The following is a 19,958-nucleotide window of genomic DNA, read 5'->3' on the forward strand; positions in this document are numbered from 1 at the left end:
GGGCTGAGTCTTTAAAGAGACTGTAGTGCAAAAGCCAGAGATGATTGTTCCAGGCCCAGAGGCTGACAGGGCTACTTGGCCTGGGCGAGAAAGAGCCTGGCTCTGTGTATGGAGCAGAAGGAGCCTAGAGAGAGCGAGAGAGAGAGAGAGAGAGAGAGAGAGAGCAAGAGGGAGCCAGGTCATGCTGGCTCTGAAGAACATGATAGAGTGTTTTATCCCTAAGCACAAGGTAAACAGCTTCCTTTCAGCTACACAATCCAGTAAGTCATTTATTTGTCATATTCTGGCTAATTAATAAACAAAATATGAACCCACCATTATCTAGACTTATTTGTGCTTTTACAAATATTTTATTATTGTCAGTCAATGTCCACAGCCACATATAATAGAAAATAATAGATTGATACTCTGGGAGATGTCTACGAATACTCAAATTCACCTGGTTGGGATATGGCTGATTCCAGGGAAGTCTGGGGGATGTGATTTATTCACATGCAAAGTTAGCCAGTTTCTCTCTCTCTCTCTTTCTCTTTTTGAAACTGTAATTAATGAATAAATGTATTGTGAATTGCATTGTGCTTTCAAAAATATGGGTTGAAATTGTAACATCCAAACCTGTGGATATAACGTTGTTGGGAAATAAGATATAATCAAGTGACTATGTGGTCATTCTGGATTTAGGAGGCCCCTAAATGCAGTGACTGTGTTTAATCAAGAAAAAAATGTGAAGGCAGAGACACGCATGGGGAAAATGCCATGTGAAGAGAGAGACACGTGACAATCTCTTCCTCAAAGCCTCCAGGAGAAGCCAACCTTGCTGACACTTTGATTTGGATTTCTGGCTTCCAGAAATGTGAGAGATTAAATTTCTATTGTTTTTTTTTTAACTGTTTAATTTATCATTTTAAAAGGGTCAGGTTATTAGTGGAAGGACAGAATGCTCTCAGGTTTCCATCTTCCTTTCTTTAAATACAACATTATTTTGATGCTAGAACTTGGGCAAAGCTTATTTTGGTATGTTGGCAAGCATTCTTAAAGAATAGGAGACAGAATACAGATGATCTTACAGAATACAGAATAATATTAACAGGTAATATTTTTATTCTGTTATCTCAAAGATTTCCCATGAAATGTGCCATTGTTTTAGAAATTAAATGAGTCAGTTTTTGGTTTGTTTGGTTTTGATAATACAGTAAGAAGATGATGTATTTGTCTCTCCTATCCTGAAACATCAGGAAAGATAAATGGTCTCTCTCTAGGTGCCTTGGCAGCATTAAAGAAGTAAATAGTGGCTTTTCATTCTGTTGGGTGGTCGTATAGTCTCCACAGAAAATTGATATTTCTCAAGCACTCACAGAAAATATTGTTTTCATTTGAAGGTACGGGAAAAATAGTCTGTTTAAAACAAGGCAGCAACATAACCAGAATTGGCACTTCAAAATGTGACCAAGTTTGACACATCGTATGGTTAACAACACTGTCAGCCACATCGAAATTCTGTTTGATAAGGCACCAGAGAAATGTGATGATTTTAACTTTTTAGAATATTTATTTTCCATAGTGGTAGCATATCAGAATTATCTGTGATCTTTTTTTTTAAAATATATGTAATATAAATAAATGCCTGGGTCTACCTCTGAGATTCTGATTCAAAGGTGTTGAGTAAGTATTGGGTATGTGTAGTTTATTTATTTATTTTTTAAAAAATGAGTGGGGTGATTTTATTTTTGGATGATATACAAAACTGTTAAATGAAATTAGAAATTGCAGTTTAAACAGTGGCATCAATTAAGAAGATTTTCAAGCACTTCTTTCCTTGACCTGGATTTTTTTTATATGTAACCTTTCTTTTATTTTTATATAATTAGTTTTTCTGGCATTCTTTTTTTTTCATGTGGTGTTAACTAGTTTTCAGCCTGAAGAATTTCTCTTTACTATTTCTTTTTTATATATAATTTATTGTCAAATTGGTTTCCAACAAACACCCAGTGCTCATCCCAACAAGTGCCCTCCTCAATGCCCATCACCCATTTTCCCCTCTCCCCCACCCCCCATCAACCCTCAATTTGTTCTCAGTATCCATGAGTCTCTTATGGTTTGCCTCCTTCCCTCTCTGTAACTTTTATCCCCCCTCCCATCCCCCACGGTCTTGTGTTAAGTTTCTCAAGATCCACATATGAAGGAAAACATATGGTATCTGTCTTTCTCTGACTGATTTATTTCACTTAGCATAATACCCTCCAGTTCTATCCATGTTGCTGAAAATGGCCAGATTTCGTTCTTTCTCATTGCCAAGTAGTATTCCATTGTATATATAAACCACATCTTCTTTATCCATTTGTCAGTTGATGGACATTTAGAATCTTTCCATAATTTGGCTATTGTTGAAAGTGCTGCTATAAACATTGGGGTACATGTGCCCCTATGAATCAGCACTCCTGTATCAGTTGGGTAAATTCCTAGCAGTCCTATTGCTGGATCATAGGGTATTTCTATTTTTAATTTTTTGAGGAACCTCCACACTGTTTTCCAGAGTGGCTGCACCAGTTTGCATTCCCACCAACAGTGCAAGAGGGTTCCCGTTTCTTCACATCCTCGCCAGCATCTATAGTCTCTAATTTGTTCATTTTAGCCACTCTGACTGGCGTGAGGCAGTATCTGAGTGTGGTTTTGATTTGTAATTCACTGATGATGAGTAACGTTAAGCATCTTTTCATGCGTCTGTTGGCCATCTGGATGTCTTCTTTAGAGAAGTGTCTATTCATGTCTTCTGCCCGTTTCTTCACTGGATTATTTGTTTTTCGGGTGTGGAGTTTGGTGAGGTCTTTATAGGTTTTGGATACTAGCCCTTTATCTGATATGTCATTTGCAAATATCTTTTCCCACTCCATCGGCTGCCTTTTAGTTTTGTTGATTTATTCCTTTTGGGTATGCGTAGTTTAAAAATCTTATGTGTGGTTCTGATGTACAGCCAAGATCAAAACCATGGATCCAACGGAAGTGAGTATTGCTAATAAAAAAGAAGTATTGGTCGGGGGTGGGGTATTCATGCTGTGTGCATGAATATAGCATAAGGTTCAGCATCTTAACAAATGTTTTAGTTTTGTAGTAGAGCTTCCATAACTATTTCATTCTGGTTGTCCTCATTTAACTGGAGGTAGGGGCCAGGTTTAGAAGTTAATTAAATCCAAACTAGTCACCTTTTCTACAGGCCTGGATGATTCATGTACGTTAGATGATTAACTCCCAAACTTTAATGTCTGAAGAATACTTAGGCAACCAGACTCCTTCAATTTTTGAAGACAACTACACTTATAATTGAATTGCAGCATAGAATGACATAATGCTGTTTGCAGAAATGATATAATTTAAAATTTTTAGTTTTAGTTACTTTCATATTTCAGAATAATTTTTTCCAGATCTTAATTTTTAAAATTTTTGTTTATTTACTTTTTTTTAGCCACTGTGAAACTAGTAGTTGCTACATAAAAACCAATAGGGCATATTGGTAAAATCATCCTGGACATATTAAAACTATCTCTGGAACATGGTCTAAGATATTTGCTGATACTTTCCAAACCACTTTAGCGTTCCTCCTTCAGCCTCATGTAAAATATAATTAGACTTCAGTCAAGCTCTGAATTGAATATAAAAGGCATGTAAAGCATTTGAGAGCCTGATGCTACGGCACTTGAAGAAATGGCCTGAAGACACCAAAAGCTTGAGAAATAGCTTTATTTTCAGCTTCTTGCAATTAAAGAGAATTCATCAGGCATATGCACTTGATTACTAGGCAATATTATCAGACATGTATATATGCATTAATTAGGCCAGAGCATCACAACACACAATAGCTGTGTTTTAATTATTAGATCAACTAGTTGCAGGTGCACGCACACCTGCACACACACACACACACACACACACATACACACACACACACATCTTCACTCTGAACTGCTACTTTAGATATGTTGCTTTGTGAGTGTGAAGGAACATTTATCTCACCTCAACAAATGTCAGTTATACAAGTGCAATTGTTTTATTGCCCCAGTGATTCTGACGTTATTTTTTGAGAATCATAAAAGCTGCTTGTGACACAGCTCGATGATTTTACGGACATTTAACTGAAGATTGTATCTTTTTTGTACTATGCTCTTAATTCTAAAATACTGGGCTGTGCACGGAAAATGTGCTGTTACTACAGAAACCAACAGATCAATTGATAGGACACCCTTTGTCTAGAGCCTTTTTGCAGGTCTGCATGTCAAGTTGGATGATGAATTGGGGAAGATACTCTGAAGGACAGATACACAGCATCAGGTACACACACACACACACACACACACACACACACACACAAACAGACACACTCTAATGAATGCATATCTTGATATTATATGGTACTTACCACTCAAGGGGATACAATGTTTTGTTATTGTTCTTGACACTGACCAACTATGTCACTTCTGAATCTGATATTCCCTCTGTCATTCCCATTATTGGATCCTGGCAAAGTTACCTAATGTACCACAGCAGATCCACTAAAAGTAAAAACTAGAGACTCTCTCTAGATGGTATCAACATACAAGCAATTCGTTTCCTTTAGCCAATAAAGGAGGATGCAACTTTCTTTCACCAAAGGCTGAGTTGTTGAAAACTTACACGTTATTCTGTTGGTGTTCTCGATGCGATGAGACAGCATTACATCGTGGGAACTGTGCAGTTAGGGGGCACAGTTGCCTAGGATTGGGTCCCATGCTATCCCTTACTGCTGGGCAAACCCGGTCAAGTATGTAAACTCTCTGTGCTTCAGATTCCTTACCTAGACAATGAAGTTAATGATAGTACCTGTATCAGTGGGTTCAGGGAGGACTCAGTCAGGAGCTAATGACTACTAAGCACATAGAACAGCAGACGGCACAGTCAGGAATGTTAACCTTTGTTATCCTGTGATTACTTTCGATATGCTTTTCATATCCATGAAACGACCTTTTCACCTTTAACTGTCTTCCTCATGATTTCACTTGGTAAAAACAAAAGTTGAAGCCAGCGACTGATTTGTTATGAAAAATAATCATGAAGGTAAAGAATTAATTTCTGGCTACTTGAGCTCAAAGAGAAGATAATGAATAAATCACTTTGCAAATGGGTAAGGTTTTGCCCTGAAAAACATTGTATCAACCAAAGAAAGCTTAGGATGAATAAGGGCATTTCCTTTAATATGAATCTTATATTTTTAAGTATTTATCAAGATTTTAAATGAAAAAGTTAAGTAAAAAGAGAAGTGAGACAAGATATTAACAATTAGCTACTAGAGATCAATTATGAACTGAGGAAATGAAGACTAATTATTTCCTGACCATCTGCTGAGTTTGGAGGAAAGTGGTAATCTTTAATTCATAGTTTTGAATATATCATTGATTTTCTGATTTAAGTAAGCCATGTACACTGTAGAAAACATAGAAATGTAAAAAACATTATAATGAAAAATACAATTTCTTCATTGTTTTATCAATCTAGGCTAAGTACTGGTAACATTTTAAAATTTTTTATGTGAAAAAATATTTTTATGTGAGATTTAATATGCACTCACAGTTTGGATCCCACTGTTAGGGATGACTGTGATAGCCTAGTTTTATTTTTATTTAAATAGTGTCTCTAGAGAAGTTTGTCACATTTTCTACATAAATATGACTTTTTATTAAAATGCTACCTTTATGATATGTCAATTATAAATATAATTAACTCAATATGGTTAGAATTAATTGACCATATGCTCAAAAGGTATAGTACTAGATATTAAAATCTATCCTGGAAATAGCATACCTCCAGGAAATAGCATCTTCTTTTTAAGAGTTAAGTTTCCAAGTAACTGGTGTCTAACCCTAATTTCTGGGTAGAAATTATTTTTGATGAAGAATTTTCAAATAAATGTATTATTATTATTTATTGATATAAAATTGGTGCATACGACTACATGTTTCAAGTATACAACATTATAATTTAACATCTGTGTGCACTACAAAGTGATCACCACTGAAAGTTTAATTGCCATTAATCACCATAGAATAAACCCTCTTCACCCATTTTACTCACCCCCACCCCCTATTCCTTTCCCTTCTGGTAACCACCAATCTAGTCTTTGTATCTATGGGTTTGTTTTGTTCTGTTTTGTTGGCTCATTTTTTTGTTGTTGTTTTTTAGATTCCAGATTTGAATGAGGGCATATGGCATTGTCTTTCTCCATCTGATTTATTTCACTTAGCATGATACCTACAAGTTCCATTTGCGTTGGCACAAACAGCAAGCTTTTATTTTTTTTTTTTTATGGCTGAGTAGTATTTCATTGTATATATATAACATATATACACGTCTATTCATTCATCTTGTAAGGGACATTTAGGTTGTTACCATATCTTGGCTATTGTAAATAATGGTGCAATGAACACAGCAAATGTTTTCTCGTAACAGGATTTTGTCTTCTTTGGACAAATACCTTCTTTGGATCATACAGTAGTTCTATTCGTAATTTTTGAGAAATATCCATACTGTTTTCCATAAAGGCTGCACCAGATTACATTCCCACCAATAGGGTTAAGGGTTTCCTTTTCTCTACATCCTCTTTATTTCTTATCTTTTTGATAATAGCCATTCTAACTGGTATGAGGTGATATCTCATTGTGGTTTTGATTTGCATTTCCTTGATGATTAGTGGTGTTTAGCATATTTTCATGTGCCTGTTGGCCATCTGTATGTCTTCTTTAGATGAATGTCTGTTCATATCCTCTGCCCATTTTTAAATCGGGTTATTTGTTTTTCTTATTTTATAGTTGTAAGAGTTCTTAATATAGTTTGGACATTCATTTTTTTTTTTCAGATATATGAGTTGCAAAAATCTCCCATTCAGTAGTTTGCCTTTTTGTTTTGATGATGGTTTCTTTGATGTGCAGAAGCTTTTTATTTTGCCCCAAGTCTATTTATTTTTGCTTTTGTTCCTTTACCTTTGGAGTTAGCTCCACAAAAGTATCACTATAACCAATATCCAATGTTTACCACTTATGTTTCTTACCAATTATGTTAGCAATTTATGCTTTCAGGTCTTACATTCACATCTTGAATCCACTTTGACTTAATTTTTGTTTGCAGTATAAAGTGGTGGTCTAGTTTCATTCTTTGGTATGTGGCTCTCCATTTTTATAATGCGATTTATTGAGGAGACTGTCCTTTCTTTATTGTATATTCTTGGCTCTTTTGTCATCAATTTATTGTCCATATGTGTGTGAATTTAATTTTGGTCTCTCAGTTCAGTTCCATTGCTCTCTGTCTGTTTTTGTGCCAATACTGTACTATTTTGGTTATTATAATTTTGTAGTATAAGTTGAAATCAGGGAGCATGATACCTTCAGCTTTATTCTTTTTCAAGATCACTTTAGTTATTCAGTCTTTTGTTGTTACACACAAATTTTAGGTTTCTTTGTCCTAGTTCTCTGAAAAATGCCGTTGGTATTTTGGTGGAGGTTGTATTAAATCTGTAGATTGCTTTTGGTGGTATGAACATTTTAACAATATTAATTTTTTCATGCCATGAGCATTGAATATCCTTTCATTTCTTTCTTTCTTTAGTTTCTTCTAAATGTCAGTGTATAGTTCTTTCATCTCCTTGGTTAAAGTTATTACCAGATATATGTTTTGATGCAGTTGTAAGTGGGATTGCTTTATTAATTTCTCTTTCTGTTGTTACTAACATATCAGAACATAATAGATTTTTGTATGATGATTTTGTACCCTATTACTTTATTGAATCCATTTATTAGTTCTAAAACTTTTTAAATTAGTTTTAAAAAAACTTTTAATGAATTTATTTTATTTATTAGTTCTAAAAGTTTTCAAAAGTCCTTAGAGTTTTCTGGGGCACCTGGGGGGCTCAGTCGGTTGAGCAGCTGTCTTCGACTCAGGTCATGAGCTTGTGGTTTGTGAGTTCCAGCTCCACATTGGGCTCTGTGCTGACAGCTTGGAGCCTGGAATCTGCTTCGGATTCTGTGTCTCCCCTCTCTTTGCCCCTCCCCCCACTTATGCTCTATCTCTCTCTCTGTCTCTCTCAAAAATAAACATCGAGAAAATGGCAGCGTAGGAGGACGCTGGGCTCACTGCGTCCTGCTGATCACTTAGATTCCACCCACATCTGCCTAAATAACCCAGAAAACAGCCAGAAGACTAGCAGAACGGACTCTCCAGAGCCAAGCATAGACAAGAGGCCCATGGAAGAGGGTAGGAAGGGCAGAGAGGCGGTATGCGCTACACGGACTGGCGGGGAGGGAGCCGGGGCAGTGAAGGAGCAACCCTCCTGGCAAGGCAGAGCCCCCAAGTCTGACTTGCAAAAGCGGAGGGGCCGGGCTGCATGAGTTCTGACAGCCAGCGGGACTTAACATCTGGAATGTTAAAAGTCAACAGCTCTGCTTAGAGAGTGGGAGGGCGAGAGGACACCGGGAGGGAGAGTTGTTGAGCCCCAGAAAACAGAGCTCAGCTTGGCGGGGAACAAAGGCGCCGGCCAGTGCCATTTCCCTCTCCCATCCCCAGGCGAAATCCCAAAGGGAACCAGTTCCCATCACTGAACTTGCTTGCATTGCACAAACGCCCAACGCTGTGCTTCTGTGGATCCATCAGTCCAATGGGTCCGCCTCCCTCCTGGTGCTGCAGGGCCCCTCCCACAGGGAACCACCTGTGGCAAAGTGAGCTAAGCCTGCCCCTCCCACCCCCTGTGCACCTTGCAGATCCCCTTGGCTAATACGCCACATCCCATCAAAGCAGCACCACAAGCCTGGCAGTGTCCAAGTAGCCCAGACAGGGGCCGCACCACTCCACAGTGAGTCCTGCCCCTGGGAGAGGGGAAGATAAGGTACACACCAGTCTGACTGTAGCCCCAGTGGTGGGCTGGGGACAGACATCGGGTCTGACTGTGGCCCTGCCCACCGACACAAGTTACTCCAGACAGCACAGGGGAAGTGCCCCACAGTTCTGCACCACTCCAGGGACTCTCCAAAATGAAGAAACGGAAGAATTCTCCTCAAAAGAAACTCCAGGAAGTAGCTACAGCTAAGGAATTGATCAAAAACAATTTAAGCTATATAATGGACCATGAATTTAGAATAATAGTCATAAAATTAATCACTGGGCTTGATAAAAGTATAGAGGACAGCAGAGAATCTATTGCTACAGAGATCAAGGGACTAAGAAATGGTCATGAGGAGCTAAAAACTGCTATAAATGAGGTGCAAAATAAAATGGAGGCGGCCATAGCAAGGATTGAAGAAGTAGAGCACAGAATAGGTGAATTAGAAGATAAAATTATGAAAAAAGGAGAAGCTGAGAAAAAAGACAGATAAAAAAAAATCCAGGAGTATGAGGGGAGAATTAGAGAACTAAGTGATGCAATCAAACAGAACAATATCTGTATAATAGGGATTCCAGAAGAGGAAGAGAGAGAGAAAGGGGCTGAAGGTGTACTTGAACAAATCATAGCTGAGAACTTCCCTCATCTGGGGAAGGAAACAGGCATTGAAATCCAAGAGGCGCAGAGAACTCCCTTCAAACATAACTTCAATCGATCTTCTGCACAACATATCATAGTGAAACTGGCAAAATACAAGGATAAAGAGAAAATTATGAAAGCAGCTAGGGATAAATACACTCTAATATATAAAGGGAGACCGATAAGACTAGTGACGGATCTATCTACTGAAACATGGCAGGCCAGAAAGGAATGGCAGGAAATCTTCAATGTGATGAATGGAAAAAATATGTAGCCGAGAATCCTTTATCCAGCAAGTCTGTCATTCAGAATAGAAGGAGAGATAAAGGTCTTCCCAAACAAACAAAAACTGGAGGAATTCGTCACCACTAAACCAGCCCTACAAGAGATCCTAAGGGGGATTCTGTGAGTGAAATGTTGCAAGGACCACAAAATACCAGAGACATCACTACAAGCATGAAACCTACTGACATCACAATGACTCTAAACCCATATCTTTCAATAATAACACTGAATGTAAATGGACTAAGTGCTCCAACCAAAAGACATAGGGTATCAGAATGGATAAAAAAACAAGACCCATTTATTTTCTGTCTACAAGAGGCTCATTTCAGACTTTAGGACACCTTCAGGTTGAAAGTGAGGGGATGGAGAACTATCTATCATGCTACTGGAAGTCAAAAGAAAGCTGGAATAGCCATACTTATATCAGACAAACTAGACTTTACATTAAAGGCTATAACAAGAGATGAAGAAGGGCATTATGTAATAGTTACAGGGTCTATCCATCAGGAAGAGCTAACAATTATAAATGTCTATGCGCCGAATACGGGAGCCCCCAAATATATAAAACAATGAATCACAAACATAAGCAACCTTATTGGTAAGAATGTGATAATTGCAGGGGACTTTAATACTCCACTTACTGCAATGGATAGATCATCTAGACACAGGGTCAATAAAGAAGCAAGGGCCCTGAATGATACATCGGACGAGATGGACTTGACAGATATATTTAGAACTCTGCATCCCAAAGCAACAGAATATACATTCTTCTCGAGTGCACATGGAACATTCTCCAAGATAGATCACATACTGGGTCACAAAACAGCCCTTCATAAGTATACAAGAATTGAGATCATACCATGCCTACTTTTAGACCACAATGCTATGAAGCTTGAAATCAACCACAGGAAAAAGTCTGGAAAACCTCCAAAATCATGGAGGTCAAAGAACACCCTACTAAAGAATGAATGGGTCAACCAGGCAATTAAAGAAGAAATTAAAAAATACATGGAAACAAATGAAAATGAAAATACAACAATCCAAATGCTTTGGGACGCAGCAAAGGCAGTCCTGAGAGGAAAATACATTGCAATCCAGGCCTATCTCAAGAAATAAGAAAAATCCCAAATACGAAATCTAACAGCACACCTAAAGGAAATAGAAACAGAACAGCAAAGACACCCCAAACCCAGCAGAATAAGAGAAATAATAAAGATCAGAACAGATAAACAATATAGAATCTAAAAAAAACTGTAGAGCAGATCAATGAAACCAAGAATTGTTTTTTTGAAAAAATAAACAAAATTGATAAACCTCTAGCCAGGCTTCTCAAAAAGAGGGAGATGACACAAATAGATAAAATCATGAATGAAAATGGAATTATTACAACCAATCCCTCAGAAACACAAGCAATTATCAGGGAATACTATGAAAAATTATATGCCAACAAATTGGACAACCTGGAAGAAATGGACAAATTTTAAACACTCACACTCATCCAAAACTCAGTCAGGAGGAAATAGAAAGCTTGAACAGACCCATAACCAGCGAAGAAATTCAATCAGTTATCAAAAATCTCCCAACAAATAAGAGTCCAGGACCAGATGGTTCCCAGGGGAGTTCTACCAGATGTTTAAAGCAGAGATAATATCTATCTTTCTCAAGCTATTCCAAGAAATAGAAAGGGAAGGAAAACTTCCAGACTCATTCTATGAAGCCAGTAGTACTTTGATTCCTAAACCAGACAGAGACCCAGTAAAAAAAGAGAACTACAGGCCAATATCCCTGATGAATATGGATGCAAAAATTCTCAATAAGATAATAGCAAATCTAATTCAACAGCTTATAAAAAGAATTATTCACCATGATCACGTGGGATTCATTCCTGGGATACAGGGCTGGTTCAACATTTGCAAATCAATCAACGTGATACATCACATTAATAAAAGAAAAGATAAGAACCATAGGATCCTGTCAATGGATGCAGAAAAGGCATTTGACAAAATTCAGCACCCTTTCTTAATAAAAACCCTTGAGAAAGTCGGGATAGAAGGAACATACTTAAACATCATCAAAGCCATTTATGAAAAGCCCACAGCTAACATCATCCTCAATGGGGAAAAACTGAGAGCTTTTTCCCTGAGATCAGGAACACGACAGGGATGCCCACTCTCACCGCTGTTGTTTAACATAGTGTTGGAAGTGCTAGCATCAGCAATCAGACAACAAAAGGAAATCAAAGGCATCCAAATTGGCAAAGATGAAGTCAAGCTTTCACTTTTTGCAGATGACATGATACTATACATGGAAAATCCGATAGACTCCACCAAAAGTCTGCTAGAACTGATACATGAATTCAGCAAAGTTGCAGGATAGAAAATCAATGTACGGAAATCAGTTGCATTCTTATACACTAACAATGAAGCAACAGAAAGACAAATAAAGAAACTGATCCCATTCACAATTGCACCAAGAAGCATAAAATACCTAGGAATAAATCTAACCAAAGATGTACAAGATCTGTATGCTGAAAACTATAGAAAACTTATGAAGGTAATTGAAGAAGATATAAAGAAATGGAAAGACATTCCCTGCTCATGGATTGGAAGAATAAATATTGTCAAAATGTCAATACTACCCAAAGCAATCTACACATTCAATGCAATCCCAATCAAAATTGCACCAGCATTGTTCTCGAAGCTAGAGCAAGTAATCCTAAAATTTGTATGGAACCACAAAAGCCCCGAATAGCCAAAGTAATTTTGAAGAAGAAGACCAAAGCAGGAGGCATCACAATCCCAGATTTTAGCCTCTACTACAAAGCTGTCATCATCAAGACAGCGTGGTATTGGCACAAAAACAGACACATAGACCAATGGAATAGAATAGAAACTCCAGAACTAGACCCACAAACGTATGGCCACCTAATCTTTGACAAAGCAGGAAAGAATATCCAATGGCAAAAGACAGTCTCTAACAAATGATGCTGGGAGAACTGGACAACAACATGCAGAAGGATGAAACTAGACCACTTTCTTACATCATTCACAAAAATAAACACAAAATGGATAAAGGACCTGAATGTGAGACAGGAAAGCATAAAAATCCTAGAGGAGAAAGCAGGAAAAAAACCTCTCTGACCTCAGCCGCTCACTGGGTGTTGTATGGAAACCAATTTGACAATAAATTTCATATTTAAAAAATTTTTTTAAATAATAAATAAGCATCAAAAAAATTTTAAAAAGTCCTTAGAATTTTCTATGCATAGCATCATGTCATCTGCAAAATAGGGACAGTTTTACTTTTTTTTTCTGATTTGGGTATTTAAAAATTTTTTTCTTACCTAATTCCTCTATCTAGGACTTCAATACTATATTGAACAAAAGTGAGAGTGAGCATCTCTATCTTGTTCCTGATCTTGGAAGAAAAATTTTCACTTTTCACCATTGAGTGTGATGTTAGCTATAGGTTTTATAATATGGCCTTAAATATATTTAGGTACACTCCCTCTTTACCTACTTTGTTGAGGATTTTTATCATAACTGGACGTTGAATTTTGTCACATACTCTTTCTGCATCTATTAAGTTGATCATATGACTTTTATCCTTTATCTGTTAATGTGGTTAATTTGCAGATGTTGAAGTACTCTTACATTTCTGGACTAAATCCCACTTGATCATGGTACATGATCCTTTGAATGTAATGTTGAATATGGTTTGCTAATATTTAGCAAATGGCCCATGTTTTGTATTTTTGATATCACATATTAAATCTTTTTTTAAATTTTATGTATCCTTTAACTAGTTAATGTCGTTAATTTTATTATTTTTGTCTTTTAACCTTCATACTTGCTTTATAAGTAATTGGTCTACTGCTTTTACTATATATTTACCTTTTCCAGGGAAACTTTTACTTCCTTATGTTTTCTTATTATTTTTTTTTCAACGTTTATTTATTTTTGGGACAGAGAGAGACAGAGCATGAGCGGGGGAGGGGCAGAGAGAGAGGGAGACACAGAATCGGAAACAGGCTCCAGGCTCTGAGCCATCAGCCCAGAGCCCGACGCGGGGCTCGAACCCACGGACCGCGAGATCGTGACCTGGCTGAAGTCGGACGCTTAACCGACTGCGCCACCCAGGCGCCCCTGTTTTCTTATTATTAATTAGTGTCATTTCTTTTCAGTTTGAAGAAGTCCCTTTGAGATTTCTTGTATGGCCAGTTTAGTTGGGACACACTCCATTAGCCTTTGCTTGTCTGGCATACCCTTCATCTTTCTTTTTTCTTTTTTCTTTTGTTTTAAATTCTGAATGAGAACCTTGCTGGGTGCGGAATTCTTGGATGGAAGTCTTTTTCAGCACTTCAAAAATGTCATGTCACTGTCTTCTGGCCTACAAAGTTTCTACTGAAAAATCTGCTGGTAGCTTTATGGGGTTTCCCTTGTATATAATAAGTTGTTTTTCTCTTGCTGCTCTTAAGAGTCTCTCTTCAACTTTTACCATTGTAATTATGTGTCATGGTATGCATCTATTTAGGTTCATCTTATTTGAAATTCTCTGGGGTTCCTGGACCTGTATATCCATTTTCTTCTTCAGACGAGGTAAGTTTTCACCCATTACTTCTTCACCTAAGTTTTCTGGCCCTTTCTCTATTTCTTCTCTTTCTGGGACCCATATCATATGAATGTTATTCTGCTTGATGTTGTGACACAGGTCCTTTAATTTATCTTCATTTTTTTCTCGTTTATTTTTTTCTTTCTGTTCTGTCTGGGTGAGTTCTATTGCGTTGTCCTCCAGCTCACTTATCCAGTCTTTGGCTTCATCCAGTCTGCTTTGAACCCCTCTAGTGTATTTTTACAGTTCAGTTATATTTTTCAGCTCTATAACTTATGTTTCCAACTTAGATATTCTTTCTCTTTGTTGAGGATCTCAGTGTGTTTATCTAGTCTTCTCCCAAGTTTAGTGAGCATCTTTATGACTATCCCTTTGAACACTGTTTCAGGTAGATTGCTTATCTCTATTTCATGAATGTCTTTTTCTGATGTTTTGTCTTATTCTTTTGTTTGGAACATATGCCCCTGTCTCCTCATTTTGTTTGACTCTCTGTGTTTATTTCTATTTATAAAGAAAACACCTATCTCTCTCAGTCTTGAAGGAACGGTCTTATGTAGGAGATGTCATGTAGAGCCTAAAAGTGCAGTCCCCTCTGACCACCAAGGTTAGGAGCTCAAGGGGCATACCCTATGTGAGGTGTGTGTACCTATCTGCTGTAGCAGGGCCATATATATAGCATGAGGATTGTCAGAGCCAGCACCTGACATAGCTGTGACACATGGTTTCACTGTAGTAGTGGCTGGGGTTCTCAGCTGAGCATGCCCACCAGCTCTAGCATGTTACAGGGATAGTTCCAAAGTGGTGCCAAGGCTAACATTAGCAAGGTATGATAAGGTCACAAACATGGCACCCCCCCTCCATGTCTCCATCTCTGAAGAAAGTCCCAACAGTTTTCTGTTGCTCTGGTGGTCATTTTAAGGTTAGCAAATTGATTTCCTTCACATATGCCCTAGGCAGTTTTCAAATTGTTTTTTTTTTTTTTTTCTGGGTCCCAAGTTGAGTGAGTCTGCTTGCAAGCCCTATAAGAGTGAATTCTTTGTTCCCTATGGTTCCTGCATATAATCCCCACTGGGTCTGAAAACCCAGTATTTAAGTGGCTTATCTATCTCATGAAGGATCTAACTGTTGGAGTACCTGATGTGATACAAACCTCTTACTCCTCAAAAGAGAAGTTTAATATTTTTGACACACAGTTCCTGGGGTTGGTTTATTTTTATTTTTATTTTTATTTGTTTGGGTTTTTTTGTTTTGTTGTTGTTGTTGTTGTTTTGGTAAGACGTTTCTCTCTCTCTCTTACCTGCCTCAATGCTGTCCTTTTTGACTTTTTTGTAAAGACTCAGTTCGTCGAGTTTTTGGGGTTTTATAGAAGAAATTATTTCATATCCAGTTATATATTTGTTGTATCCATGGAAAGGAATGAACTCAGGATCTTCCTATGCCACCATCTTAAATCGAACTTCTCCATAAAAGAATTATAGTGAGTTAACTGATTACCATTCCAATATTTGTCCCTATCTTAATTATTTTTATCATTTCTCCTGTTGGACATTCAGATTTTAAAGTTTTTGCTATTGTAAATAAGGTTACAATGAGTGTTCTCTTATGAAAATCTTTTACCTCATTTATTATTGTTACCTTAAGGTCAATTTCTAGAAATGAAAGTGCTTCAACAAAAAGATTGCATATGCTAATACTCTAGAGACACAGGACCAACTTCTTTTTCTCTAGGTGGTTCCTGTTTGCATCCATCCCAACAGTTTATGGGAATGCACATCTCACTGAAGTCATGATGACAGAAGGTATGCTAGTTTATATTTTTAATTTGATAGAAATATGTATATTGTTATATACTGAATGTTTTGTCCCCTGAAGTTCATATGTTGAATTCTAATCCTCATGTGATGACATTTGCAGGTAGGGCCTTTGAGGAGTTATTTATTGGGTCATGAGGGCTTCGTGGCATTAGTGCCCTTATGAAAGGAGTCCAGAGAGCTAGTTTGTTTTCTTTCTCCCATGTGAGGATGAGAAGTTGGTCACAATCCTGATGAGGGCCCTTACCAGAACCTACCCATGCTGGCACCCTGATCTCAGATTTCCAGCCTCCTTAACTGTGAGAAATCAATTTCTGTTGTTGATAAGCCACCCAGTCTAAGGTACATTGTTACAGTAGTCTGAACTAAGATGTATATGGTTATTTCCAATTTGTAGTTCTTGCATTACTAGGTAGATTTAATTTTAAAGTGATTTTAATCTTTCTTTCTTCTTTCTAGAATTTCTTGCTAATGCCTGCGAATTTTTCTTTTGTGGCATTTATTATTTCTGTTACTTGTATGTATATCTTACATAGGTTATATAAACTGCAAGTTTTTTTTCTCAGTATCTACTCACTCCTATTCCCAGTAATAGACTTTTGGACTCAGGGCAGCTAAGGAGTATATTTCCCAGCCCCTACGTAGCTATATATGGTCATGTGACTAAACTATAGCCAATGTGATCTGAATGAAGTTGGGTTATGAAGTTTTGGGCTATGCTTTAAAGGGGGGTAGTATAGCCTTTTCTTCCTTTCCTAGAGTGGAAACTCTTATTCATTGCCATTTTCAGTTTATTCTCTTGCTTTATGGTTGAAAAATACATTTATAGATAAGAAGAATGTTCTCTCTTGCTTCTGAAATTAATAGACTTTAAAACAATGGCTTCTGGATTGCCTAAGTGGGCATGGTGGCAATTCTAGGCCTCAATTACCTGCTTTAAGAAAAGAACCATCATGTTAAATCACTAACTGGATTTTCAAATAAAGTGGTTGACATACACAAACAAGAAGTAATCGTTTGTGTCAATCTATCTTGTCTCATTGAATAATATGGAAAATCTGAGCAATGTTAAATAAAGATTTTGATAATAGACACTTTTTCTTATCCTTGAAAATATGCCTCTTCAGTATAGATTTCCTTATGGTTTGTTAAAACAAAATTTTAAGTTTATTTATTTTGAGAGAGAGAGAGTATGCATGCATGTCCATGTGAGTGGAAGAGGGCAGAGAAAGAGGAAGGGAGACAATCCCAAGCAGGCTACACACTGACAGCACAGCCTGATGCAGGGCTTGAACTCATAAAACCGTGAGATCATGACCTGAACTGAAATCAAGAGGCTGTTGCTTAACCAAGTGCGCCACCCAGGTACCTCTAAATATTTTGTATCTTGTTATAGATGTGTCTTTGTATTGTATTTCAATTCTGGTATACATCACTTAAATAATTAGGAGTATTTGTTGAGTTCATCTAAATGTCTCTTCAGCATCTATTAAGATGATTCTACGCTTTTCCTTTCAACCATTGGTATGATCAATATATTAATATTTTTATTGTTGAGTAAAGGTCATTGCAATGCTAGAATTTATCTAGGAATGAGAATGTATTGTAAGATTTGATTTGGTGATATTTTGTTCACCTTTTTGCATATTTTTTCTTAAGTGAAATTGACAAGAAGTTTTCCCATTTTGTGCCTATTTTGTTGTTTTTTTTTTTATTTTTAGAGTATGTTTGATGCAAAAATTGAGTTTTTTTTTTTATATTTCTAAATTCTGGTAAAACTATTTGCACCTAAAACTATCTACACCTGGTGCATGTCCTGGAATTAATATTTTTGGTCAACATAAATTCTTACTGGTTTATTGTCGAACCATTTTGTTCATAAAGTTCAATTATTTTATGTATATTTCTTAATTTTTTAGTTTAGAATTTTATTAACTATTCTTTTCAATGTTATAACCTCTCCATATCCAGTTTATCACTTTTCTTACTCATTTGTTTTTCCCCCTCGCTTTACCTAATGAGAGATTCTATGTCTGATATACTTTGCTGCAACTCTCCAGGGAAGGAGGAAGCCCTCAATAACACCAAGGTTATTTTTGCTTTGCTTATGCCAAATTCCTTTCCCAACTTTCTGAAAAAGAAGGTCCTGGAATCTTCATTAGGATTTCCTATTATGCGGGATTGGGTTGGAGTCTTTGCTGGTTGTGTTGGACTCATTGCCTCTTTCATTATGATTCTGTATGTACTCTCTGAAACAGTAGTGCTTCAAATTTGTGAGAGTGCATAAGAACCCTGCTAATTTTCAGTGCTGAACAAAGGTTACTTATTTTTTTATTTACTTGTTGCTTTTATCAAACATTTTACATTTTACTTGTGGTGGTGGGAGTTAGTGTTATAGCAGAAGTTCAGTGGAGAGTATTAGATGCTTTGACACTCTAGCCATTTTATCAGGATTTCCATATTTAATTTTTGAAAGAACTCAGATACATTTTGGAGTATAGAGCCAAATTCAATTTTTATCTAGGTATCCAATTTTTCCAGGGCAATTTCCTCCATGATCTTATCCATTTTGGATTGGGTGGTGATGCTTCTTGTGTCATGTACGAATTTAGGTTCCATTCAGAATTTTCTTCTCTCTGAATTATTTTTGTACTAGGCACATGGTAGCTTTCTAATATGCGTTGCATTTCAATCTAGTTTTAAAAGACAGACTCCTCTGCATTTTTAGAACACATTTGATTCTGTCCTGTTCTAAGCATGATTCTCTCCATTAGATCTTTCAAGTCATGAGTCCTATCATGGTCAGCTTTGTATGTCTTTTTGGCCAGGATATAGTGCCCAACTATTCAAGTAAATGCTTGTTGCTGTGAAGGCACTTGATGGACGTGGTTAACATCTACCATCAGTTGATTTTTAGTGAATATTATCCTTAACAGTCTGGGTGGGCTACATGTAATCAGTCGAAAGGCCTTAAGAGCAAAACTGCTATTTCCCTGAGATACAGGAACCCCCCAGTGGTGTGGACTCAGTGTCACCTCCTGAAGAGTGTCCACTCAGCCCTACCGACTTCAGACTTGCCCGTCCCATAATCGAGTAAGCCTACTCCTTGATCTCTCCCCCTCTCTCTCAGTCTCTCCCTCTTTCCTTCCCTTCTTTCTTTCCACGCTTCTGCCCCACCCCCTCTCATTATCTTTCTCTCTCATTTCTTTATTTCTTTCTCTCTGGTGGAACCCTGACTGACACAGAGGCCTATAAATGTTTCTTCAGTGACAAAGAATATTTCCTCTTTAAATCTTTTAAACTTCACTGATGTAATCTACTGCATAAAAGGCCAGATACTATCCCATCATCTTACATATTGTGAAAACTGATAGTACTAGCTTCAGGATTTAAACAGGGGGAAAAAGATATTTTTTCCACTCACTATGACACTAAGTTAACATATGCCAACACCGTCTGTCTGTACCAGCCAAGCAAGACGAAAAGTGTATTATGTCTTTCCAAGGTGAGATGGTAATCGTTCGTAAGTAAATGAAAGAAAAAGTTTACTTTACATAGCCTCTATTGAAATGTATTTATTGTGGGGTGTCTGGGTGGCTCAGTTGGTTAAGTGGCCAACTTTGGCTCAGGTCATGGTATCACGGTTTGTGGGGTTGAGCCCCACATCGGTCTCTGTGCTGATAGCTCAGAGCCTAGATCCTGCTTCAGATTCTATGTCT

General features: G+C 37.2%; 1 protein-coding gene across 11 annotated transcripts in view; it reads left to right on the top strand.

Moving 5' to 3' along the window:
* LOC147581506 (uncharacterized) overlaps positions 1–19,340 on the top strand; it is a 237,757-nt gene extending 218,417 nt beyond the window's left edge. For 10 of the 11 annotated variants that reach the window (XR_015249977.1, XR_015249978.1, XM_086703287.1 and 7 more), the window contains 3 exons: positions 14,351–14,415; positions 16,157–16,227; positions 19,244–19,340. The gene's annotated coding sequence lies outside the window, so the exon portion shown is untranslated. The remainder of the gene's footprint in view (positions 1–14,350; positions 14,416–16,156; positions 16,228–19,243) is intronic. The other variant, XM_086703286.1, reaches the window with a different exon arrangement.
* The last annotated feature ends 618 nt before the right edge of the window (positions 19,341–19,958 follow it).

Source organism: Puma concolor, chromosome B1 (genome assembly GCF_028749965.1).
Source record: "Puma concolor isolate L17-30 chromosome B1, mPumCon1.1.hap2, whole genome shotgun sequence".
Lineage (NCBI taxonomy): Eukaryota > Metazoa > Chordata > Mammalia > Carnivora > Felidae > Puma > Puma concolor.